The following is a 26734-nucleotide window of genomic DNA, read 5'->3' on the forward strand; positions in this document are numbered from 1 at the left end:
GTCAGGAGCTGATATGTGAGGAATCCTCTGTTGAAGAGTTGTGGGTGGAAGACAAGCGCACAGCAGACTGGAAGGAAACCACACTACCGACATGCGGGCAGAGACGAGGAATCCTCCATTGAAGATTCATGAGCACAGAGAATAAGCGTACAGCAAACTGGAAGGTAACACACTCCCGACATGCGGGCAGAGATGGGCAATCAAACAGATGCACGAGACTGGGAACAATCAGTTCAGCATGCCTGCCAGCAGTGCCTGAGACACATGAGGGAGAGAAATAATAAAACAAGCAAACTCACCGGAACCGTGACATCATCATCATTATCAAACCTTTTTGTTGCAATGGAAAAAAAATCTCATGCTTGGAAGCAGTATAATCACTTGGCTCTTACTCTGTTTAAACAGATGTACAGTTGAAATCAGAAGTTTATACATCTTATCCAAATACATTTAAACTCAGTTTTTCAAAATTCCTGACATTTAATCGTAGAAAACATTCCCTGTCTTAGGTCAGTTAGGATCACTATTTTATTTTAAGAATGTGAAATGTCAGAATAATTGTAGAGAGAATGATTTATTTCAGCTTTTATTTCTTTCGTCACATTCCCAGTGGATCAGAAGTTTACATGCACTTTGTTAGTATTTGGTAGCATTGCCTTTGAATTGTTTAACTTGGGTCAAATGTTTTGGGCAGCCTTCCACAACTTTCTCACAAGAAGTTGCTGGAGTTTTGGCCCATTCCTCCAGACAGAACTGGTGTAACTGAGTCAGGTTTGTAGGCCTCCTTGTTCGCATATGCTTTTTCAGTTCTGCCCACAAATTTTCTATCAGATTGAGGTCAGGGCTTTGTAATGGCCACTCCAATACCTTGACTTTGTTGTCCTTAAGCCATTTTGCCACAACTTTGGAGGTATGCTTGGGGTCACTGTCCATTTAGAAGACCCATTTGTGACCGAGCTTTAACTTCCTGGCTGATGTCTTGAGATGTTGCTTCAATATGTCCACATAATTTTCCATCTTCATGATGCCATCTATTTTGTGAATTGCACCAGTCCCTCCTGCAGCAAAGTACCCCCACAACATGATGCTGCCACCCCCATGCTTCACGGTTGGGATGATGTTCTGCGGCTTGCAAGCCTCACACTTTTTCCTACAAACATAATGATGGTCATTATGGCCAAACAGTTACATTTTTGTTTCATCAGACCAGAGGACATTTCTCTAAAAACTAAGATCTTTGTCCCCATGTGCACTTGCAAACTGTAGTCTGGCTTTTTTATGGTGGTTTTGAAACAGTGGCTTCTTCCTTGCTGAGCAGCCTTTCAGGTTATGTCGATATAGGAATCGTTTTACTGTGGGTATAGATTGTCTACCTGTGTTCTCAAGCATCTTCACAAGGTCCTTTGCTGTTGTTCTGGGATTGATTAGCACATTTTGCACCAAACTACATTCATCTCTAGGAGACAGAATACGTCTCCTTCCTCAGCGGTATGATGGCTGTATGGTCCCATGGTGTTTATACTTGAGTACTATTGTTTGTACAGATGAACGTGGTACCTTCAGGCGTTTGGAAATTGCTCCCAAGGATGAACCAGACTTGTGGAAGTCCACAATTTTTTTTCTGAGGTCTTGGCTGATTTCTTTTGATTTTCCCATGATGTCAAGCAAAGAGGCACTGAGTTTGAAGGTAGGCCTTAAAATAAATCCACAGTTACACCTCCAGTTGACTCCAATTAGCCATTTAGCTTCTGACATCATTTTCTGGAATTTTACAAGCTGCTTAAAGGCACAGTTAACTTAGTGTATGTAAACTTCTGAAAATTACTCATGTCATGCACAAAGTAGATGTCCTAAACATCTTGCCAAAACTATAGTTTGCTAATATGAAATCTGTGGAGTGGTTAAAAGAGTGTTAATGGCTTCAACCTAAGTGTATATAAACTTCTGACTTCAACTGTATTTTGGATCATACACTTCCCAGTTCCTTATTTCTTAGTCATTCAGTACTGTTTTTGAGATCTGGATTTACTATTACTAGAAAATTTCTACTCTTGTTTTCTTTTCCTTGCAGAGATCCAGAGGGAGAGAAACATACAGAAAAAATTATGCTGCTTTTACATGCTCATAAATGTAAGATTCCTACTCATAAATTGCACATGAGTGCTTAATTACGACTGAGCAACTCAACATGGACATTCATCATGGCAGAGAAGAGAATGTTTTACATAGTTAATTATTGGTTTTATTCATTTTTCTAAATGCAGCAACCATTAGGTTTTCTCTTCAGTCATATACAGTACATTTACGTATATCAGTAACCATTTGCTGGATATTATACATTTGTTACACAGAGAAAATTGCATGTATTTGAACAAAAATTCCATTATTGTCCTCAAGCCACTACATGAATTTAGGTATCAAAATAAGGGTTTCCCAAGAAATATGCAAGGAGAATCTGATTAAATGAATCACTCTGCAAAACTGTGGCTTGATGCAAGTGTGAACGTTTTAGTATATTCTCTCAGTTGTTATGATTTTCCAGAAGGTCTTTTATGGCCTCCTGGAGCTCATGCTTTGTCAGAGTAGTCACCTCCAGCATTCGGGGTGCTCCTCAGGTGGAGAATGTTGTCATACTGATCAAAAAGAAGAGGCAAGTCCAAAACAGAAACTCTGTGGCAAATAGCCTCAAACAACACCAATAGAGCTACAATGAGCTGCAAAGGCATGAGTCTGACCAAGGAAATCAATCTAAGGAAGTCATGTTGTTACCAAGAGTTGATCCACTCCAAAGTATTCTCACAATGCATCCAGCCTAACATCATGAAATGATTTTTATTTTCTTTCCAGAGTGTTGTGTTGTGTGTTTCTGTACTGTAGGCAGCAGTAGTGTTGAAGGTAATGCGATAAAAGTAACATGTGTTACGTAATCAGATTACTTTTTCGAGTAACGAGTAAAGTAACGCAATATTTATTTTAGACCATAATATCTGAGATATTTTTTAAAATAAGTAACGTGTTGCTTTTGTACACCTCTCCTTTCCCAGTATTGTGGTAAATAAGGTGTAAAAGTGTGCAAACTTCAAGGAGGGGCATGATGGGCATTGTAGTTCTAGAGAGTGGGAGGCTTACTAGAGATGTTCAGTGAAGTTGTAGTATGTGTGTGCCTGATGGATATTGTAGTTCTAGAGAGTATGAGCCATGCTTATCAGCGATGGGCAGAGCACAAGTCTTCTTTTAGCCCACCCTGAGATTTATGTTTTAAAAATGGCAAAATATTGCTGGTAAAGGAATGTAAATCTGAACGCTTCAGTGGAATCCAGTTGTACTCATCATTTGCAGCAGTTGATTATTTATTTTTAATTATAAAATAATATAAATTTTTTTTTGTGCACTGGAGCTTAAATGAGCAGCCATCATAAACTTTGCCATTGTAACATTCGGGTAAGTGTTACTTTGATTCTCGCGACTGATTAATGTAGGCTGCATTTAAAAGTGTGTAAACACATTTTAGTGGTACAATATAGCACAGGCATAAGCCGGAGAAGTCTTCCCATGGCCACGGCATGATTATACAGATACATACAATGTGGAATGATCGCCGACTGTTTGTGCGTCCAAACTGCTTTGTTTTAAAGCTGCCCATAACTACTTCTCTAGGATCAGTTTTCATCCGAACTGCTCTGTGATAAAGCATTTAGCACTGAACATTCGGTTGAGTGAAATGGATGATTCATGTGTTAATACACACTGCATTAAAAAATCAGTAAACGCGTTTAGGCAGAGGGATTATAAGACTAGTCTTCTGTAACAGCCACCCTCAGCAATAAAAGAGTTCAGCTTCAGGTAAGTATAAGGTAAGTAGATCTGAGGGTGTTTGGGACCAGTACTATAAACACTCAAATTGAACAGACAATTAATGGTAAATTGAATTTGCTGTTATTATTTGTTGCATATTTCTGTGTTTGATAATTAACAACTTTTCTTCCACAGGCAGGGGAAAAACAAATGAATACAATGCACCTGCAAATGTATACAATTATACTGAACAATAAACAAAATAAAGTAATTAAAGAATGAAGAAAACCAGGTCTCTTTGTCTCTTTTGTCTTTTTGGCTTAAAGATTTATAACCCTTTTTATGAGTATTTCTTTTAACTAATCGAGTTTAGGTTTAGTTAATCTATTTTACCGCTCGAGTGTATTATTGGTTTAGTGTCGTATTTTTAGTTCCCTATTTAGTTCTTAAAGTAGGTTATCATGGTTGTTTTTTTTTTTTTGTTTTGTTTTTTTTTACACAAAGGTAAATTCAAGCAGCTCAAAAATCACAATTGTGTGAACTCGTGAATTGCCTTTGATGTAGGGAAAACACTGGTGAAAGTTGAGGTCAGTTAATGTCTGTCTGATCCGCCTTTCAATGAACACAGTAGTTCTTCTTTCTAGGCAAAGAAACGGTTCAAAAAATCCTCATCAAATATAATCCTGTGGGTGGTTCGCCATCTTTTATCACGAGCAATGATAGTACAGTGTACTAGGTTACAACACCACAACTTTTACAGCAAAACTCAACAACACACAATGGGGGGCCTGGGTAGCTCAGCGAGTAAATACGCTGACAACCACCCCTGGAGTCGCGAGTTCGAATCCAGGGCGTGCTGAGTGACTCCAGCCAGGTCTCCTAAGCAACCAAATTGGCCCGGTTGCTAGGGAGGATAGAGTCACATGGGGTAACCTCCTCGTGGCTGCTATAATGTGGTTCTCGCTCTCGGTGGGACGCATGGTGTGTTGTGCGTGGATGCCGCGGAGAAGCCTCCACATGTGCTATGTCTCCGTGGTAACACGCGCAACAAGCCATGTGATAAAATGTGCAGATTGACGCAGAGGCAACTGAGATTTGTCCTCCACCACCCAGATTGAGGTGAGTCACGACTCCACCACGAGGACTTGTAGCGTATTGGGAATTGTGCATTCCAAATTGGGGAGAAAAGGGGAGAAAATAAAAATAAACTAAAAAACAACACACAGTAACTCATACAAAACAAAATAACCATCAACTCACCTTCAAGATCAAATAACACAACCTTTTCTTCAGACTTGTCTGTTTTTATCTTAGATCTCACTTTTTACTTGATATTTTATCAGTCATTTTCTCTCTTTTCTTCCCAATTACAGAGAATATGCGCTGTCTCTTGATTGGTCAACACTAGAACTCTCTCTGCGCAATTCTTAAAGGGGCAGCGATTACTTTTTCCATTAACTAAATTACATGTTTTTAATGTTTTCTTCTCTATTTTAACATCAAGTATATGTTATTTTAGGGTGTTTAATGCTATTTATTTGTGTTTCATTCTTAATTATGCTTTTATAATACATTACTTAACTGTATTTCCTGCGCTTTTTCCTTTATTAGGAGTATGTTTTAAACCAGGATCTACACTGTGTTACACTTCCACTGGCCACGACATGATACTCGCTCAATTCACTGACTTATGTAGCTGAACTGCTCCGTGATACAGCAACCCTTAACTGGGAGAATGGGATGAGAAAAGCTGACCCTAGAGCAGCAGCTGCGAGCAACATAATACATGGTTTGTGCATGCAGACAAAATTTCTTAATTTCTTAAAATATTCGACATTTTTGTTCTATAATAAACAAGTAATTTGATTCGTGAAACATAAAGTTTTGAAGACATTTTGGTAGCATTAAAAACGATTCCATTCGAACAACCTCCTGTACTCGCTTAGGTTTAATTCAGTTCAAGGTCCTCCACAGACTTTATTACAGCAAGGTTAGGCTGTCCAAGATATAGGCAAATGTAGCTGACTCATGTGAGTGTTGTCGCTCTGCTACAGCAGACTTGGCTCATATGTTTTGGGCTTGTCCCAGACTGTTTGATTATTAGACAACTATATTTAAAAGTTTGTCTGAGGCATATAGTAAGGATATCAGGCCTAGCTTTGAAATGGCTGTTTTTGGAGTACTTGAGCAAGGTGTGGTCATGTCCACAAATTGTCAAGACGCATGCGCTTTTGCATGTCTTTTGGCTCGGAGAAGAATATTACTTGATTGGAAATCAAGTAAACCACCTTTAGTTTCACTCTGGCTTAGTGATGTGATGCTGTTTTTGAAATAGGAGAAAATTAAATATTCTCTAGCAGGATCCACCAAACGTTTTTATTCAGTAAGGATTCCAATGATCTCATATTTTGTAAAGGGCGTAACTCTTCCCCCAAACTAAAATTAATAGTGAAATTAAAAGGCCTGTGCACAGTGGAACGGATAACGCAATCAGACTTTTTTCCATTTTGGAATTTGTTTTTAATTATTATGTTTATTCATTGTAAAAAAAAAAAAATAATAATAATTCGGGGGGGGGGGGGGGCAGGGGGTGTGGGAAAGGGGGGAAATATGTAAAATCAAGAGGAGCATTGTTAACTCTTTCTGTATGTAATATATCACTGTTCTTCCTTCAGTAAATATATTCATGAAAAAAAAAAAAACGATTCCATTCAAGTTGTGTCAACATGCACGTTTGCAGTTGTTTGCAATCAAACAGTGGTGTCTGTACGCACCGTGGATCAGCTCAAAACAAGCGTGCACTGAGACTACGTTTTAATATTATAAATATATAATATATTATAAATATTCATTTATTCATCAGACTTATTCCTTGAACATGTTAGACTGGCATTCCCCACTGAATTTTATCCTGACTTCTGAAAAATCTCAAGTTGACTCTGACATTGTCGATGGGCACAGCACATGATGACATATATGATGCAGGTTCAAGTGTTGAACTTTGCTGCTGTAGGTAAGACAGTGGTTATTCTTCATTATTCATGTTAGCTGCCATGTCGATGGAAAAATAAATCATGCATATTCCAGTTATTGAGTCTTTATTATAAATATGACATGAAGACCTACTGATTGTGGACTTTCTAAATATCTGTTTGTTTAGTGTGTTGTTTTGACATGAGTATTGTACAGTAGCTAGCATGACCTGTAGTGTCTCTACATATCTCTTGTATTTGTATTGAATGCACAGCAGAAGAGAGAGTGGCGGTGAGAAAAAAGTAATGCATAAGTAACGCAAAAGTAAAGTAACACTTTACTTTCCATAAAAAGTAACTTTTTAATTAATTTATTTACTTTTTTAAGGAGTAACACAATATTCTAACGAGTTACTTTTAAATGTAAAGTTGCCCAACACTGGTAGGCAGGTGTGAAACTTCAATACCCCCCCATAATATATACACTATAAAATGGTTTAACTAAGATATGTGCTGTATCAGTTATTGTAAGCAAATTTAACGCAGCATGTAGGTTTTAGTTCACACAGCACTGCACTCAACACAATTACACAGATTAATTATGGACAATGCAAAAAGTATTGTTAACTGTAATGTCTGAAAACAATCTAATTTTAAATGATAAATACAGAAATGCAAATGTTTAGAGATGTGAAGCTCTTACCTGTTTCTGCCAACAGCATTGACTTTGCAGTGTGTGAAGCTGAATGACTAGAACACTTTTTATTGCTTTCAAAGTGCAAACGAGGACAGTGCTGTTACTAACAGGTCATGCATTCTGGGAGAAATGAGATTTTATTGAATGTTCAAAACAACAGAGTACACCAGTTATAAAGTCAACTTTAACATTTTATGCTCGCAAATGTATTTTCAGGAGATATCCTTAGGTGAGGGAGAAAACAGAAATCAACACATTTATTAGACAGCACAGCAGTCCACCAAGCAAACAAGCTGCAAATCACCTCATAATAACACAATACAAGCAACATATAGATGACTTATATTGGGGAAAGAAACTTGTGCATTCTTATGGGTTTGTTTGTTGTGGTGAGATTTTTAAAAGAGCAGGCAAGCTGCCAAAAGTAACAAAAGACGGCGTAATTGGTAACTATGAATCCAAACTATGACTAACTACATGGACTTTATCACAAAGCCACATCTTCCTATTTCTTCAGTTACATTCTATAGTGCATATTATCTGGTACAAAAGCTTTCTGCCTTTGGGAATCCTACTAATGTTACGCATATTAGGAACTCACAGAGAATTGCATCCAAAAGATTTCTTGTATTTTGAAACATTTTACAAACTTCTGTGGGTACCACTTTGTCCTAGTCACATAGCAAAAAAATAAAAAATAAATAAAATAAAAAAATAATAAATATATATATATATATATATATATATATATATATATATATATATATATATATATATATATTCTTATTTAAAACAAGGATGAATGACACAATTTGTAGACAATGGCACTAGAATATTGGACCTACAGAGCTGAAATATTTTTCTAAAAATCTTAATTTGTGTTTGTCACGAACTCAAGGACTCCTCCTGCTCACCACCAGAGGTCCCTCTCGCCCGAGTTCTGAGGGCACCTCGAACTACACTTCCTAGCATGCCAACCTGGACTGATTACACTCACACCTGTTCCCTATTCATGGACTATTTAAGCGCTGTTCAAACAGTAATCATTGTGATATCTTGTTTTGCTCCTGCTAACATTTCTGAGCGTTTATCTCTGTTTATATTGCCTGCCTGTGTTCGACTTCTGCCTGTTTCCCACCGTTTGATACTCTGCTGCCTGCCTTGTTTACCTGGACTCTTACTGTGATTGTTTGCTGCCTGCCCTGACCATTGTCTGTTTATTACTACGTCTCTCATCTGCCTACGCTGTTTCACTATTGGTGATTTACCCTGCCTGTCTGTTTATGAGTTGCACATATGCTATTAAACCACATATGGATCATAACCTCTGTTCTCCGGAGTCTGTGTTACAGTGTTCAGAAGAAGAATGTAATTCGCATCTGGGATGGCATGACAGTGAGTAAATGAGAATTTTCATTTTTGGGTGAACTGTCCCTTTAATGCAGTACATGGAGTGTAACATTTGTTTATTTAAGCAATAGGCCAAATATTGTTTATCTACTTTTTATTTATTATATATAATATATTTTGTGTGTAGCTGCACACATACTGCGTATTTCTCAACTTAGTTGGATCTGTGTGTGCTGCTTCACATTGATAACTGTGTGTAAAAGCAAATTCACTTCACCACTGGAGAATTTGAAATATCAGCTAACACTTATCCCATCCCACAGTGGACTAGGTTCATAAGGTCATCTAAAAGCCCACTGTTGTTACCTGGGTTGTCATGAAAGGGTGTGGGGCAGCTATCATAGCAGGCTGAGCATTAACAACCCTGAGATTAGTACACCTTTTTAATTCTCTTGTTATTTGGCACCAGGAGCAAATGTTGCAGAAGGTCACATGCATACAATCAGGTGCTGTTTGCCTCTAGAGAAGAGCACATCATAATAAGATGCTTTGCCTTGTTTGACATTTATGGTATATTGTTAATCTGGAATTTTAACCTTTTTCTGTAGGGACTTATCATATTTGGATATTACCTTTGTGAAAACAATACAGTGAGAACTTAAAAAAATTGACAACTCTGCATATCTCTGCACACTTGCCCCTTTCACATGTCAGCTTGTGTCTTCATCACTATTCTTCGTTCTATAATCATTGTTATCCACTGATATAGATATATAGAACTGGACTTCTGCCTGCAGGAGGTGAAGCCACCAGAAGTGTTTGACCGGCCATCTTGGTATGCCCAAACTTTCATAGAGCATCAATGACTGACAGGCAAAAACACCTGTTTCACCATCTCTGCATTTCACCCTCTAGTGACAGTCATGTTTAATTTGGCTTATTATGGATATTTGTTAGGAGGGAGAAGATTGCAATTTCAGAACATCCACCTGTTCAGTCTATCAGTGCAGCACAACAGTCACCAAAGCTGCAAAATTGTCCACAAGTTATAATGTAAGCAGGAAAAGCTATCTGTTTGTTCAGGGTGACAATACGTCCTTACCCCCAAAAGGGACTTTTGTCAGACCAGGATTTCTAAGTCACCCTAAATGCCTGGGATTTGCTAGTTTTTGTATTGAACTGCTCTGTAGTCTTACATGGATACATGTCATAAATGCGTGTTATTTTGCCATTTAAACCCAGTGTGTGTTTTTTTTTTTTTTTTTTTTTTTTTTAAAACAAACCTTTGTTTGCCTGTCTCCCTCTCTACACGTGATTGAGGGAGAGAGAGACCACTCTTATTCAAGTGACGGCGAGAACAAGGCACTTTTTGATGTAAACACAAAACGGGTAACTCTGAACAAACACTTCAGTTATCACAAGTCTGAAAATGTTTCTTACCTCAGTTTCGGTGAACTTGTTTACCTTCAGCTGATCTGTTCACTGATGTTTGTTAGTGGTGGATACTGTTTGATATCGATACACGTAACTCGCTCGGGCTTTCAAGAAGCAGGAAAAACTCCCGACTTTAAATGGTTACATGTGTGGGACGTTTGCGTTTGTAGGTATGTACATGCAGATTTCGGATATCAAATCAATGATGTAGTTACTAATGTTTAGTCATTGAAATAAGATTTCCTATTAAGTCAATAGGGACATCGGAATGTTTGTCCCAATTAACTAATACATACAACTTTTGGGCCAGTTTCAATGTAACATCCCGAATTGATTTCTCTTCCCAGCCCACCCAAAAGTAATTTTCTGGCCTTGCCCTTGCAGTGAGGCACTTACAATGGAAGTCAATGTGGCCAGTTTTTGGAGGGTTCAAAGGCAGAAATTTGAAGCTTATAATTTAATAAATGCACTTACAGTAATTCTTCTGTTAAAACTCATGTAGTATTTGAGCTGTAAAGTTGTTTAAATGGTCATTTTCACAGTCGTTTTAGGGTTTGTTGACACTACATCGTCATGGCAACAAAGTTGTAAAAGACTTTACACAGAAAAGGTAAGTGATTATCACACTAAAATCATGTTTACATGCATATTGTTTGTCTTCTGGCTATACTTTTGAAATGGTGATTTTTAACATTCAAAAATTGGCCCCATTCACTTCCATTGTAAGTGCCTCAGTGTAACTTTTTTTTTTTTTTTTTTTTTTTTTTAAAAGGAGGGGTAAAATTAAGTCCAAATTTGTGGTGATCAATATTATGCCACATACTGTTGATTGAGCTTAACTTGTATTGAACCTGGAATATTGCTTTAAATATTGTTTGTCAAATGTAAAAATCTATGAAACGCATTATGTAAAGGTCTTAATGTATAAGTTAAAAGTAAATCTGCACATTCAGTATCTGCAAACAATTAACTCAAATATATAATATATATTTTCTTTAATTGCTGTAGGTTCAAGTCTGGCCTGTATCATGTTCTCTATCTGTCACTCACTCGATGTTGTGTAGTGACACTAGGGGTCACGCTTGGGAGCCCCAAACACCTCTGATATTTGAGAATGTCAATGAGAATTGGCGAGTGGAATTTGCATGCCACTCCCCTAGACATACGGGTATAAAAGGAGCCAGCTTGCAACCACTCATTCAGATTTGTTCTTCGGAGCCGAGCAGTGTTGAAGAAATCCACTACGGTTCCATTCACCTCTGACGAGAGCGAAGCAAGAGTGTTAAGACAACTGTTGGATATACGGCGGGTTCTCCCCCTCTCGCACAGATAAGTGCAGAGAACACACTGGGCGCTTCAGCAGCCACACTTGAGCATATTAAGAGTATATTTCTCTCTTAGAGTAGCACTAACGGAGAGCGTCTTTTTAAAGATGCCTTTCCGTTTGTGCAGTTTCTGTATGCGGTTATCTCTCTGCCTCTGATGGCCATGATCGCTGTCTCACGTGCATGGGCTGTAGGCACGCTGAGGCAGCGTTCGTGGATGGTTCATGCTCATTGCGAGAGCATGACCATGGCAACATTGCGGTCACTGCTTTCTTTCTTCAGAGGGAAAGCCACTCCAGCCCTGACCCAGTCATTCTGTCTATGGGCACAAGGTCGTGATGGTTAGTGCTGGGGGCGATTTGGGGACCCCAATAGAAGTGGTTCTGCTGGGTGAACCCCCACGGACCTCCCATCCCCCAGTATGCTCAGTTGCCCTGGTCGAGTTCATGGACGAGTCTGGATGAGTTGAATGTCTCACTCAGGGCTCAGGAGGAGGATGAGCTCTCTAACAGCCTGCTCTCCGATGCTGCGATTCAGTCAGCTGGGCTCCCACCTTCAGGTGTGGTCCCCAGTCTGAGGCTGACACGGAACTGGCTGACTGGTTCCTGGGCTCAGAGTGCCACTCACAGCTGCGTTGTGCCCCAGTTCCGTTCTTCCTGGAGGTGCATGAGGAACTCAAGTCGTGGTGGGCACCTTTTACTGCCTGGACCCAGCTTCCGAGTTCCTCCTCTCACTAACCTCGATGGTGGGGTGGCCGGGGGTACACGGGACACTGCTTCCTCAGGTGGAGCAGGCGATTGCATTGCACCTGTGCCTGCAAAATGCCGCCATCTGGAGGAACCGTCCTAAGCTCCCGTCCGAGGCCTGTAAGTCCACGTCATCCTTGACGGCCAAGGCTTACAGTGCCGCTGGACAGGCCGCCTCCACCCTGCATTCCATGGCCCTCCTGCAAGTCCATCAGGCCAAGGTACTGAGAGCTGCACGAGGGTAGTCCTGACCTGGGAGTGATGCAGGAGCTGCGCTCGGTGACTGACCTCACCCTACGGGTGACGAAGGTCACGGCGCGGGCTCTCAGGCAGGCGATTGTCCACCATGGTGGTCCAGGAAAGCCACCTGTTGCTTAACCTTGTGGAGATGAAGGATTCCGACAAGGTTTGCTTTCTCAATGCCCCCATATCCCAGGGTGGCCTGATCGGCAACACTGAGGACTTTTCCCAGCAGTTCTAGTCCTGAGATGGGCATAGCGGCGCGGTACGCATCGTGTGGTCATCACGCCGATTTGTTGCTGCAAGTTCAGCCCTTGGACAGACCTTGCATTTCTATAGGCAGGGGTTCCCTTAGAACAAGTGTCCAGGTGTGTCATTGTCACGACAGATGCATCTAAGTCAGGCTGGGGCGTTGGTTGCAATGGGCACGCAGCCTCGGGCTCCTGGACAGGACATCAACTGTCTCGAGTTGCTGGCGGTATTGCTGGCTCTGCGGAGGCTTCGGCTGTTGAGCCAGGGCAAGCATGTCTTAGTCTGGATGGACGACACGCTTACTGTAGCGTATATAAATCAAGGCGGTTTACTCTCGTTGTAACTCACCCGCCATCTCCTCCTCTGGAGTCGGCAGCGACTGAAGTCATTGCGGGCCATTCACATCCCGGGTTCAGTCATGTAGCGGCTGTGCTGTCGCAGCAAGTGACGCTTGGGAGAGAGTGAAGACTCCACCCCCAGGTGGTTCAGCTGCTTTGGAGTTGATTCGGCAAAGTGCAGGTAGACCTGTTTGCTTCCCAGGAATCCTCCCATTTCTCATTGTGATACTCCCTGGCCGAGGCCCCCTCGGCATGGACGTGCTGGCACACAGCTGGCCATGGACATGCCCTCACTTCCACGTCAGGCCCCTGGATGGGATGCAGATGACCTAAGTGGGTTACCACCAGCGGTGGTAGACGCCATCACTCAGGCTAGGGCTCCCTCTACGCGGCAGCTGTATGCCTTTAAAGTGGCATCTGTTCGCAAATTGGTGTTCTTCCCGTGGTGAAGACCCACAGAGATGTGCAGTTGGGTCGGTGCTTTCCTTTTATGCAGGAGAGGTTTGAGGGGCAGCTGTCCCCCTCCACCTTGAAGGTGTCTGTGGCCGCTATAGTGGCACACCACAGTGCAGTGGACGGTAAGTCCTTGGAAGCACAACCTGATTGTCAGGTTCCTTAAAGGCGCCAGGAGGTTGAATCCTCCTAGGCCACATCTCGTTCCCTTGTGGGATCTCTCTGTGGTCCTGCAGGGCCTACAGAGAGCCCCTGGAGTCAGTCGAGCTAAAGGCCCTCTCATTGGAGATGGCCCTCCTAACTGTGCTCCCTTCCATCAAGAGGGTTGGGGACCTGCAGACGTTCTCTGTCAGTGATGCATGCCTAGATTTCGGTCCGGCATACTCGCATGATCCTGAAACCCCAGCCGGGCTGTCTGACCAAGGTTCCCACTACCCCTTTTAGGGATCAGGTGGTGAACCTGCAAGCACTGCCCCGGGAGGAGGCAGACCCAGCCTTGTCGTTTCTGTGTCCAGTACATGCTTTGTGTGTTTACTTGGACCGAACGGCGTGCTTTTTAGATGTTGTTTTTAGCAGCTCTTTGTCTGTTTTGGGGGACAGCAGAAGGGGAAGGCTGTCTCCAAACAAAGGATTGCCCACTGGATCGTCGATGCCATTGCTTGGGCATACCAGGCCCAAGGTGAAATAAAAAAAATCTGTTTATGGAATGTGAACGGGTGCCGAATTGTATTGATTTTAAATTGTCTTAATTTGGTTGACTTTGTAAACTGGTAATAGCAATTTGTATGAATTGACAAGTATAATCATTATGACAATATTTAATTATGACATGAGACTGCTAAAGAAATCATACTGTATGTCAAAGTAGATACATTTTAGAGAATTTAATTTTCTAACTTTATTACTCTAAAGCCACATCTGTATAGGGGGGAAACTTGTGAACATTTCACCTGGGAACTGCAATGATATCTACGTTTCCCATGAGATCATTGTTTTTTTTATAATATATGAAGAGTGTTACCGAAGGTCATCCAAACTGACCAAGGCTTTAACTTCACCTCAAAGCTGTTTGCTCAGGTTTTGAAAGTTGGTTGGGAGTTTCTCATCAGATGTCTAGCGCCTATCATCCAGAGTTGCCAGGAGTGTTAGAACGATTCCATCAAACTCTCAAGTCCATGCTCTGTACATACTGTGTAAGTACAGGAAAAGACTGGGTAGAAGGTCTGCCTTTGCTGCTGTTTGCTGTCCGAGAAACTGTCCAGGAATCATTAGGGTTCAGTCCGTCTGAACTTCTGTTTGGTCACACAGTTTGCGGACCCCCTAAAACTCCAAGAGCAGCTAATATCAAAAACCCCACTTACCACAAACCTGTTAGACTATGTCAGTAACTTCCATGAACGACTGCATAGTGCCAGTGACATTGCTAAAGCTCATGCGTACTTGGTCTAAAATGAAGTCGAGGTTTGATAGGTCTGTTAAATGCAACTTCCAGCCTGGTGATCAAGTGCTTGTTTTACTCCCCGTTCCGTCCTCGGCACTGCATGCTAGATTTGCTGGCCCCTACAGCGTCAAAGTTGAGTGAGACAGGTTATGTAATTTCTACTCCAGATCGCAGGAGAAAAAGCAGAGTATGTCACAATATGTTAAAGTCTTATGTTGGCAAAAGTGAGACAGAAGTTACTTCAAGCAAGGATGTTGAAGCAGTTAAGCCAGCTGTGGTGTTGCCTGCTGCTCTTTGCTCCTCTGTAGATCACGCATGTCTGGGTCAATTGACTCCAGAACATTTTCAAAATTCAACTTGATGACTACCTTGCATACCTGCCTCGGGATCAGAAGGAATCTATTATTCGGCTGTTTAATAAGTACCCCATGCTTTTTTTTTTTTTCTGATGTTCCTGGCAGAACCTCTATGGCCACTCATGACATAGATGTAGGTAACTGTTCCCCCATAAAGCAGCACCCATACAGTGTTAATCCTCAAAAATGAGCGATAATGAGGGAAGTTGAATATCTTAAGCATGATCTTGCCACACCAAGTCAGAGCCCTTGGAGCTCCCCTTGTTTATTGGTGCCCAAACAAGACTCGGTTCCGTTTTTGCAGACTACCGCAGCGACGTTCCAAAGGTTGATGCAACAAGTGCTGTCAGGAATCCCTAACTGTGAAGCCTACTTGGATGTAGTAGTTTATTCCCACACTTGGTAAGAACATCTAAGTAGCCTTGATGAAGTTTAAGCAGTTGGCCAACGCTTCACTAACTCTTAACCTAAAAAAGTGAGTTTGCCAAAGCTGTGGTTATGTATTTGGGTAAAAAGGTAGGTCGGGGTCAAGTAAAGCCTGTGGAGGCAAAGGTAGAAGGTATCTTTAAGTTTCCCATACCCTGTAATAAGAGTTAAGATGTTTCCTTGGAATGGTGGGGTATTATAGGAGTTTCTGTAGGAATTTTGCTACAGTAGTCCGAAAAGTTTATATGGTCCCCTGAGTGTGACTCTGCCTTTTTTAATGCTGCCAAAAACCTCTTAAGTAGTGCTCCTGTGCTTTTTGCTCCTTGTTTCACTCTCCCGTTCAAACTGCAGGTAGATGCCAGTTCCTCAGGTGCCGGACCTGTGTTGCTGCAGGAAGATGCCAATGGCATAGAACATCCTGTGTGCTACTTTTCAAAGAAGTTCACCAATGCTCAGCAGAAGTATAGTACTATTGAGAAAGTGGCCCTAGCCCTGGTGTTGACATTACAACATTTCGAAGTTTACCTTGGAGGTAGTAATCATGTCATCACTGTCTATACAGACCATAACCCCCTCGTTTTTCTGCATAGGATACGAAATTCGAATCGGCGTCTGATGAAGTGGTCCCTCATTCAAGAGTATAATCTGAATATCCAGTACTGTAGAGGTTCTGAAAATACTGTAGCGGATGCCCTTTCGAGAGTATATTGTGCTGTAGAGTGAAAGAAAAATGAGTTTGGTTTGTATAGCTCTTATTTTCAAGACATTGGTTGATACTTAAACTTATGGGTGGGGGTGTTTTGTGTTCTGTATTCATTTATAATATTGTCGGATGCTACGTGCTGCTGTGTGCTCTTTCTGTGTTTCTCCGTGTGTTACTGCCGCTCAACCAGGTGCGGAGGAGAGGAAGGTGATCGCTCGCACCTGCCGCTCGTTACTGTGCAGAGGCTGCAAGCTCAAGCTGTTCAACATGCCTACCACACTGAAGCTTGACTTCCAGAGTGCTGTACCTCTCGCCTTCCTTGTGTTCTAGTAGTTTTGTCGGAGATTGATACTGTGTAAAACTTACTCGGGTTATGGCTTATTATAGCCCTCCAAATAAGTAATTAGCGTTGTTGTTACATGTTTTTCCGTGGTGGAAGCCGTAGGGAAGTGGGTGCCACCTTATTTCTGTGAATCTTTCTCTTGTTTCTGCTTGGTTAGGGAGTTGGTGTACTTTTTTTTTTTTTTTTTTTTTTTTTTTTTGTCAGTTTAGACAGTTTCACTCAACTGGTTAGAGGGTCCTTTTTTTGTTTCTTGTTTTGGCCTTTCCCCCCTCCTGAAGTCTATTTTGCTTCCTATTTTACTTTGTCATTTTGGAAATTGTAAATAAAATACTTAACTTTGGAATTTGACGTGTCTGTGCTTGGCAGGGGACTGGTACTCACCCCAACCAATTTTACTTTTCTGTTACTTCCTTACCCTAGACCCTTACATCTGGGACGTAACACATGTAAGTCTTTGTTTTTCAATGACATGACTGTGATCTAAAATGAGGGCAAGGGTGATGAAGATAATGCATGTTGAAAATGATCTTTAGGTAGGCCTGTTGTTGAACAGTGACAGGATGGAGCCTTGCCTTCATCTCTCGTCTGATCTGGCACCAGGAGCACGGTCCACAGAAGAAAGCATATACACAGTCATTGCAGATAGTGTGCTGCATGAAGAAAAGAGGATCAAATGTAATGAATCAGCGCTTGGCATAATTTAAGATCCTTGGCTTGCAGTTACCTTATTTTCTGCAGTTGTTACATTCAATACAACAGTTAGTTCCGGTCCTCTGATTTGACTGTGCAAAGAAGCATTCCAAGAGTGTGGATATTTAGTGTAACAAAACATTTACTGTTTGTATTTCTCTAGCCTTCCAGACAAGGTAACCATCTGTGCTTTACTTGGCATTTGTGATACACAATGCTTGACAGTTTTGCTTCTCTTGGAACTATTTAACAGTATGTCCTTAAAATACAAATGAATGGAGATTTCTGTTTTGAAGCTCCACAAATCACAGGCAGTCAGCATAAACATCATTGATACGACTCCAGCGGTTAATGTCTTCCAAAGCGATACAATAACTTTTGGTGCAAAATAAGATCAATATTTAAGCACTTTTCGACTATGAACTATCGCTTCCCTTAGGCTTCATGAGAGGGTGGAGTCCAAGTGGTCTCTCGTGTGGCATATTCGTGTTACCATGATACCGACGTATAATTTCACATTCTCCACTGTGTTGAGACATTCAGGATGAGCACACAAATGCACCATTGTGAGTAAAGAAACAGATCAATACACATCTAAACCAAAACCAACCAAGATACTGTACAGCGTTCCTCTTCACTTGTAAACAAAGTTGCTCTTCCAGCTGTGACGCACTTGCCTCAGTTTTCACGTTTTTCAAATGCCAATACGATTACATTACACAAACACGCGTACCGCTCCTGACTGGAAGCCTGATTTAGAGTTCAAAAAAGTACTTATATTTTTTGCACCTAAAGTGATTGTCACTTTAGAAGACATTATATTAGCAGCTGGTGTTGTATAGATGACGTTTATGCTGACTGATTTTTGGAGCTTCAAAAGAGATCTTCAAATTGCATTTTAAAGAACCTACTGAGCTAAGATATGTTTTTGAATTTTCTTTTAAATGTGTTCTGGTGAAGAAAGTCATACACCCGGGATATTATGGGAGTGAGTAAATGAGAGAATTTTCATCTTTGGGTGAACTATCCTTTTAATGCACATTTAACCTCTGCATTATTTGTGGCAGCTTGCAATTTTGTATAATTGTTCTGCATAAACCATGAATTTAAGGTAATTGATTTTTCTTCATGTGTGACAGCGGCAAAACAAATGCTTGAAAAGCATGATGTAGTTGAGACATCTCCAACTGCACAGCTGCCATTCTATTATCACCTCGCAGGCTTGCCAACTGTCCCATATTTGCCAGGGTGTCCAGTTATTTGGCCGAAATGACGACGTCTCAAATGGGATGTCCCGTATTGTAGAGTCTAAATGCTCGAGGGGGATCCTATTGTAGAGGTGTCAAACTCCTGGAGGGCCGCAGCCCTGCAGAGTTTAGTTCCAGCCCTGCTCTAGAATGCCTCCTTGTAATCTTCAAGCACTCCTGAAGACCCTGATAAGCTGCTTCAGGTGTGTTTAATTAGGGTTGGAGCTAAACTCTGACTGTGGCCCTCCAGGGACCAAGTTTGACACCCCTGTCCTATTGTAACAAACTGGCCATGGAGACAGTGTTAGGATCCATGTGCAGGAAGTTTATTAAGAGACAAGCAAACAATCCAAAACAGCAGGCAAAGAGATGTAGTTGTAAAGCAGGCAAATAAATCCAATAAACCAAACAGACAGTCCAACCAGGCAAACAAAACAAAAAGCAGTAAATCCAGAAAAGCTGGCAATGTTGATAACATGAATCAGTATACAATGGCAAAAAGCTCGGTAAAGCAGCGTAAACTGGCAATACTTTGCACAGAACAATGGAACTTCATGGCTATACACACACACTCGGTAAACAGGAAATGAGCAGTGAAGAAATGGGTGAAGATCAGTATTTGGGAGAGGGCTCCCTCTGGTGGTTGGTAGGATGGGTAACAACCTCAGATGTTACAGAACCCCCTGCCCCTCCTCTACAAACTCCTGGTGTTCTTCTGCTGGGACATCCCCTTGGACCGGTTTCAGCAAGGACACATGGAAGGAGAGATGTGGTAGTTAGCAGGAAGCTCTAATGACTAAGTAACTGGGTTTATTTGACAGATAATTCTGAATGGACCCACATACCTTGGACTGAGCTTCCTGCAAGGTAGCCGCAGCTTGAGATCCCTTGTGGATAACCAGACCCTCTGTCCAGGCTGATAGTTGGAGTGAGGGTGCCTCCACCGGTCAGCCTGAAAAGACCACTCGCTGTAGCCGGACATGTGTGCTGTCCTAGACCCTCTCACTCCGCCTAATCCAATCGTCCACCACTTGCAATGTAGATGGTTTTCCTGACCAAGGGAACATCGGGGGTTGGTAGCCCAGCATGCATTGGAAGGGGGTTAGTCCCATAGAGGTATGAGTGAAGGAATTCTGGGAGTATTCGGCCCAGGGTAAGAAGCCGCTCCACTTTTCCTGTTCACAGCTACAGTAGCTATGAAGATATCTGCCAATCTCCTGGTTTAAATGTTCCACCTGTCCGTTGGCTTGGGGGTGATAGCCTGAGGTGAGACTCACATTGATGTCCAGTTGCTTACAGAATGCCTGCCAAACTCGGGACGTAAACTGAACCTTGATCGGACGCAATGTCTTCTGGTAATCCATAGACTCTGAATACTTATTGAAATGGAGCGTTAGCAGTTTCCATAGCCATGGGTAAATCCTTGAGAGGGACAAGTCTACATGATTTTAAGAATCAGTTGATAATTACCAGTATGGTGGTGTATCCATTGGAGTTTGGCATGTCGGTGACTAAATCGATGGACAGGTGGGACCATGGTCTTTGGGGTATTGGTAGTGGTTGGAGTAATCCTGTGGGCAGTTCCCTGGGGGTCTTAGATTGTGAAGTCTTGTCAAGTGTGTGCACATAGTAACATCACGAATCACAGATGGCCACCAGAAGGAATTACGTACCAGAGTGATTGTTCTTTGGATGCCAGGGTGTCCTATGCTCAATGAAGTGTGGACCCATTGGATAGTTCTCAGACGAAGAGCTTGTGGTACAAAGTGCTTGGTTGGGGAGCAGTCAGGTGGTGATGGTTCGTGTGGTTGTGCTCGTTGTATTTTTTCCATGATATCCCAACTAATCAGTGCAATGATGACAGATGGTGGTAGGATTGATCCAGGATGAGGTTGGATGTGGGGTGGATCATGCCTGCGTGAAAGTGCATCTGATTTGCTATTCTTGCTGCCAGGGTGGAAAGTGACAGTAAAATTGAACCTGAAGAGCATGATTGGGTGAGTTTATGACATACAGTGAAATGTTTTCCACATGAACTAGTCCAATCTTGATGGTTATTGGAACAGTCTGTTGGATTATACCAGTACCAATGGGAGCATTATCAACTGTGGTGATATCGTTGGAATGCATTGAATGGTGGGTATATTGAGTTCTTGTACGATCTCTTGATTTGAGATTCACAGCAGCCCCAGAATCCACTAAAGCTGTAACATTTTATGATCACCAATGGAGATCTCTACAGGCAACAGAAAACTGTGAAGGATAGGTGATAAAGTTCGTGGTACTCACTTTCAGGCTTGATTCAGGGGAACTTGACTTCTTGTGTAGCAAATTTTCATTACGTCGACATTAGCGTTCCTCCATAGAAACAGGGGCGTAAACAACTTGCATAGGTTCGGGTGATTCAGTGGATGCCTGTGCCTGTACTGAGACTGTAGACTTAGAAGCGGAGTGAAACTGGTGCCGTGGAGCATTACAAAGCAGGTTATCCATCTTGTTAGCCATGGTAATTAATTCAGACAGATTAGAACCCTCACACTTGCATGTCAGTTCCACCTTGAGTTCTTGGTGAAGCCCCTTGCGGAAAACAGTTTTCAGAGCGACATCGTTCCACCCACTTTGAACTGCTAGCGTACTGAACAGAATTGCGTAGTCTGCTGCAGATCGATGGTCCTGGCGTATATGAAGCAGCTAAACGGAGAACTTGACCACCCGCTGGATACTCGAAGACTTTGTGGATCTGTTGAACAAAGTAGTCAAACGAGGTGTAGGTGCTACGGGTTGTTTAGATCAGTTTTACTATCTGAAATAATTATTTATTAATTAATATTTAAATCAAATAATAGAATTTAACTCATTAAATTCTATCCTCGGGGCACCACTCCTTGACGAGAGGAAAATGATAGCAAGTTACTGATCGAGTCTCATTTAAAAAATTTTTTAAAAAAAAGACCCTGAAGGTTGAGTATTTTAATTATTAATCAAAATAATCAAAAAGGGAGTAACTAGTTAAATTATGGCCATACAAATCAAACAGTATTCTATATAGTTAGTTTCTAATACCAATAAAATAACAGTACGCTGAGGTAACATGAGAGTTCTTGATGTGGCAGAGGTTGGCTTCAACACAATATTCAAGCAAAAACAACCAGGAGTACTTATAACAAGATTTATTATAAATCAAGCAGTAATGAACACAGCCAGTACTATCTGAATATAACCAAAACATAAGGAAATCCTAAACTAACAGTGGAGCTATTTGCTAGAGTGTGAGTGTGAGTGTGAGTGTGTGTGTGTGTCTAGATGCGGTAACAAAAGGAACCAAAATGAAGGACTAGATTTAAAATCTAATTGAAGGTAACCGCTCGTAACAGCGGAACTGAATTACTAGTTCAGGTCACTCAACAAAACAAACTTCACCCAAAAATTAAAATCTCCCAACTCAAAACAGCAAATAGAGTTCAACATACAAAATATACTCAAAACATCAGCATTTAGAATCAAACATAAGATTTAGTTGCACAAGAGAGGAAAAAAAAAGTTTCTAAACTAAATCTGTCCAGATATCAAGCCTTATTTGGGAAATTCTGTGTGATTTCAGCAGGGTTGTCCATTAGAATTCCTGTGGCGTTGAGCAGTCGGGAGAAACGATCTGGATGGTCCCTTGTCTTACGCTTATCAGCGAAAAAACGCATCTCTGCTTTATTCTTCGGATCCAGCAGCGGAGAAGAATGCAGGAGGTATTCAACGTTGACAGAAAAAGGAGGGAGAAGGGAAACTGGTCGCCTTTCCATTTTTCAAAATAAATTCACTGTCTTGCGGTGAAACTGAACCGGTTATTAAAAGTATACTAGAAGACGTGAACAAAGCTAAAGTTAATCTTACTCTACCATGGCCAAATGGTGAGGTTAGAAAGATGTGGTCTCATTGTTCTTAGTCAAAAAGGAGGGAAAATTCCTTCAGTATGTGCACAATATAAATGTCCCTTAACAGCCAGCCGGAGCTTAGCACAGAGAGGCCAAACTACATCTGTCTGCTGGTTTTATTGACAAGATGACGTCATCGGTCGTAGGCCACTTTCGACCAATGGCGTTTGAGACTGGGTCCATGGGCGGGACTTCACATCCAGTTGTGAAATTTTGAAGGATCCTGGGAAACTGAGTTCAATGTCTCTCCTTTTGATTATAGAACAAAGGGCCATGCGGTTACTGCTGCCATTTTGAGTGGGCCAAAATTACAGAGGTCTGGATTTGAGGATCTTTGTCCCAAACAGGGGCAGCCCAATCAATTGCTTTTTATGATGCCTCGGCTTACCGGTAAAGGTACATTTCTTGGCGTCTTGATTAAATGATTCAGGTTGATTAGAGAAATAGACTTTACACTGTCGTAAAAAACCCCGGCATTTCTCAGCAGAACCATCAAAGTTGTCAGGAAGAGCAAGGCTTACCAGTTTAGCATGGGGAGCTGGCATTGATCAAATGTAGTGACAAACATTCATTGTGCAGATCGTAGGTTGTTCAGCTGGTCTTGATAACCCTTTAAAACCTCGCTTTGGTGTGCAAATGCAGCCTGGAGCTGTGAGACTTCAGCTGGATCCATGTTAGGCGAAGTATTCTGTAACAAACTGGCCATGGAGACGGTGTTAGGATCCATGTGCAGGAAGTTTATTAAAAGACACAAGCAAACAATCGAAAACAGCAGGCAGAGAGACATAGTCATAAAGCAGGCAAATAAATCCAATAAACCAAATAGACAGTCCAACCAGGCAAAAAAAACAAAGGGTTATCCAAAAAGCAGTAAATCTAGAAAAACAGGCGATGGTCATAACATGAATCAATAAGCAATGGAAAAATGCTCGGTAAGGCAGGGTAAACTGGCAATACTTTGCACAGAACAATGGAACTGCATGGCTATATATACATGTGGTAAATAGGAAATGAGCAGTGAATAAATGGGTGAAGATCAGTATTCGGGAGAGGGCTCACTCTGGTGATTGGTAGGATAGGTAACAACCTCAGATGTTACACCTATATACTGCATTCTACTGTCTGCGTACTACTAACAAAATCTTGTCTAAAGTTTTGCAGACCGCAAAGAGCGTGCATATCACAACTAGCAATTAAACTCTTAAGGAGCTGCTCTGAGTGCCGTGTGAGGTGCAGATCGATGACGGTCTGAGTTCATTTGTAGTACTCGCATAATGCACTCCACCGAAAAATGTGACACAAAAACATGGCATTCACGTCATATATTTGCTTGAAATCTGTGAAATGTGATTAAGAAATTAAAGTGCTCAATAATGGCAGTTTTTTATTATTATTATTAATCATAATTTGAGCAAATGTTGTTATAATTGCAACAGATCTCATTATAAATATCTGTATTTAGTTTACAGTTTTATTGTAGATATACTCTTAACATAGTTTACTTTCATTTTCTGAGGCAGAACAAGGATCTTTCCATTGAAAATCACCGATCAGGTGAGATTAATGTTGTATAATATATTGCAATGGTGCAGGGCTTTTTTTTTTTTTTTAGCAGTTAAACTTGGGTGACTCCAGAAATAATCATATCATCAGCAAGATATTTTATTAATTCTTAGCAGTTATATGGAACATTTTATTAAATAATTTGATCTCACTGTACTGGTTTCAACCATTAAATGTATGATAGTTTTGTGTGTATTTATAATTTTTTTCCTTGCTAACTGCATATTCAGTTTTTAATGCACTAAAGTATTTAGAAGTAACTGCACTTATATTATTATTGACACAAATAATACAAGTTTACTATGATTTTTTTTGTGACTTCACTGCAAAATGATGCAAAAAAAGCACAGTAAATTGCATTGCAACTTTTGAGAAAAGCTGCGGCAAATGTAGTTATTTTGGACCACAATAATCAAGAAAAAGTGTGGTGAAATCTTGGTGGGAATGTTTTATTATACTTTTGGGAGCTTTTTAAGCATTCAAGTTAGTAGCAATCAACTGCCATTATACTGAGAAGATGGTTTGCTATATTCAGTAAAAACATCTCATTTTGTGGTAAGCATAAGAAAGAAAGTCATACGGGTTTTGGGACAACATAAGGGTGAGTAAATTATGACCATTTTTATTTTTGGGTGAACTGTTCCTTTATATTTCTGCATGTGATGGTGCCTAATCTACAGCTTCGAGGATAGGTTGATTTATTTGTTCTAAAGCAAAATAAAACTAAAATGAGTAATTAATCAGTGCTTCAGTTCTGAGATTTGTGAGAGATCTTACAGTGATGCCATAATGCCGGCGTATTGACACTCTCATGCAGAGTGTGACTGGGGGGATTAATCCACAGCTGTGCAATAGGGGAAGGCAGAGACTCTCTCTGTGGTCCCTAGCAGTGATGCAAGCAAAGTAGGGGAAACACCATACAGAAAACAACCTGTAAAGTACCAAAAGCCCACAGGTTACTGAGCTTTTTTTTTTAACAATCCAACTATTATTTTAACGATTTAAGGGAAAGCATCTGCCTAGAACTAACGTGACAGCCTCAGTCACCATTTGCTTTCATTGTATGGAAAAAAGATGCAGTGAAAGTGAATGGTGATGACTGAGACTAACAGACATCATAACATGCCCTTTTGTGTTCCACGGAAAGAAGTCATACTGGTTTGGAACAACATGATAGTGGAAAAATTATGACAGAATTTTCACTTTTGGGTTTCATCTTAAAATTCTCAATCAAAATTGCGTGACCTCTTTTAATGAGATGGAGAAAAAAAAAAACACTAACACCAAACAACACTATTCTTAACCATGTGTGAGATCTTACTTAACACTTTAACTCGCATTCATTGACGTTGTCACATTCACAAATGCTGGTGCTACACTGGTCTGATGCAGCTGTCACCACCATTGGCCTGGGCTGCTGAACCTCCATCTTGGTTGACATGATGAATGTCTCTCATGTGTTGAACTCTGAAATCCAAAAATGGAATCTTATAGTTATAAAGCATGACAAGTAAGACTTTAAAATATTAAACTTTAAAAGGTTGTATACATTCAAATTAGTTGGTGACACTTTTCATTAACATTATTCAACTTCAGTAGTTAGCATGAACTAACACTGAACAATACTTTTACATCATTTATTGTACTTAATTTATTATTACATATTATTATTATCAATATTGATTGTTCATTTCTTTATGTACTAATAATTTTTTATCATTAAAAGTTAAATATGTTTACATTAATGTGTCATAAACTAACATGAACTAACAATCAGCAATTTTATTTTTATAATCTAAAATTAACCAAGATTAATAAATGCTAATAAAAAATATTGTTCATTGTAAGTGAATTATACTTAATGAATTTACTAATGTAAACGAAACAAAAAAATATTAAGTGTTACCAAATAGTTTGCACAATAGTTAACATTAACTATGAACAATACTTGAACTGCATAAATTAATCTTGGTTATTGTTAATTTAAGCAAATACTAGTACATGTTAAACATTTAACATTAAATGCTGTCTACATTAACATTAGTGAGTGCATTATGAATAATAGTATATTTATAAATAATCAGAAACCAATTACTAAATGCTGAAAAAGAATACTGTTAATTGTAAGTATATGATGTTACTACCGCATAACTCTAATAATGAAAAACAAAGTAATGTCCATTTCAAAAGTGAGGCAATGTCAGAAATTTTAAAAATGGCATTTTAACTAAATTTAGAAGTTGCTCTAACCTTTAATTAACCTCAGCCTCTCAATTGTAAATTCTTAACTCTATAAGCACCTCAACATATGATTTCTCTATTTCTATAGAGGAATTTGCCTTACCTGGGACAGAGACACGTTCAGCAAGTGACTGACTCCTTGAGTGGGTGATGCTGTCATTTTATTTAGAGGGGGACAGAAGAAGCAGGGAATGTA

General features: G+C 40.5%; 1 pseudogene; it reads right to left on the reverse strand.

Annotated features, from left to right (window-relative positions):
* Positions 1-17400: 17400 nt before the first annotated feature.
* Positions 17401-25738, reverse strand: LOC127439664 (cornifelin homolog B-like; annotated as a pseudogene).
* Between the last annotated feature and the right edge of the window lie 996 nt (positions 25739-26734).

Source organism: Myxocyprinus asiaticus, chromosome 1 (assembly GCF_019703515.2).
Source record: "Myxocyprinus asiaticus isolate MX2 ecotype Aquarium Trade chromosome 1, UBuf_Myxa_2, whole genome shotgun sequence".
Taxonomy (NCBI): domain Eukaryota; kingdom Metazoa; phylum Chordata; class Actinopteri; order Cypriniformes; family Catostomidae; genus Myxocyprinus; species Myxocyprinus asiaticus.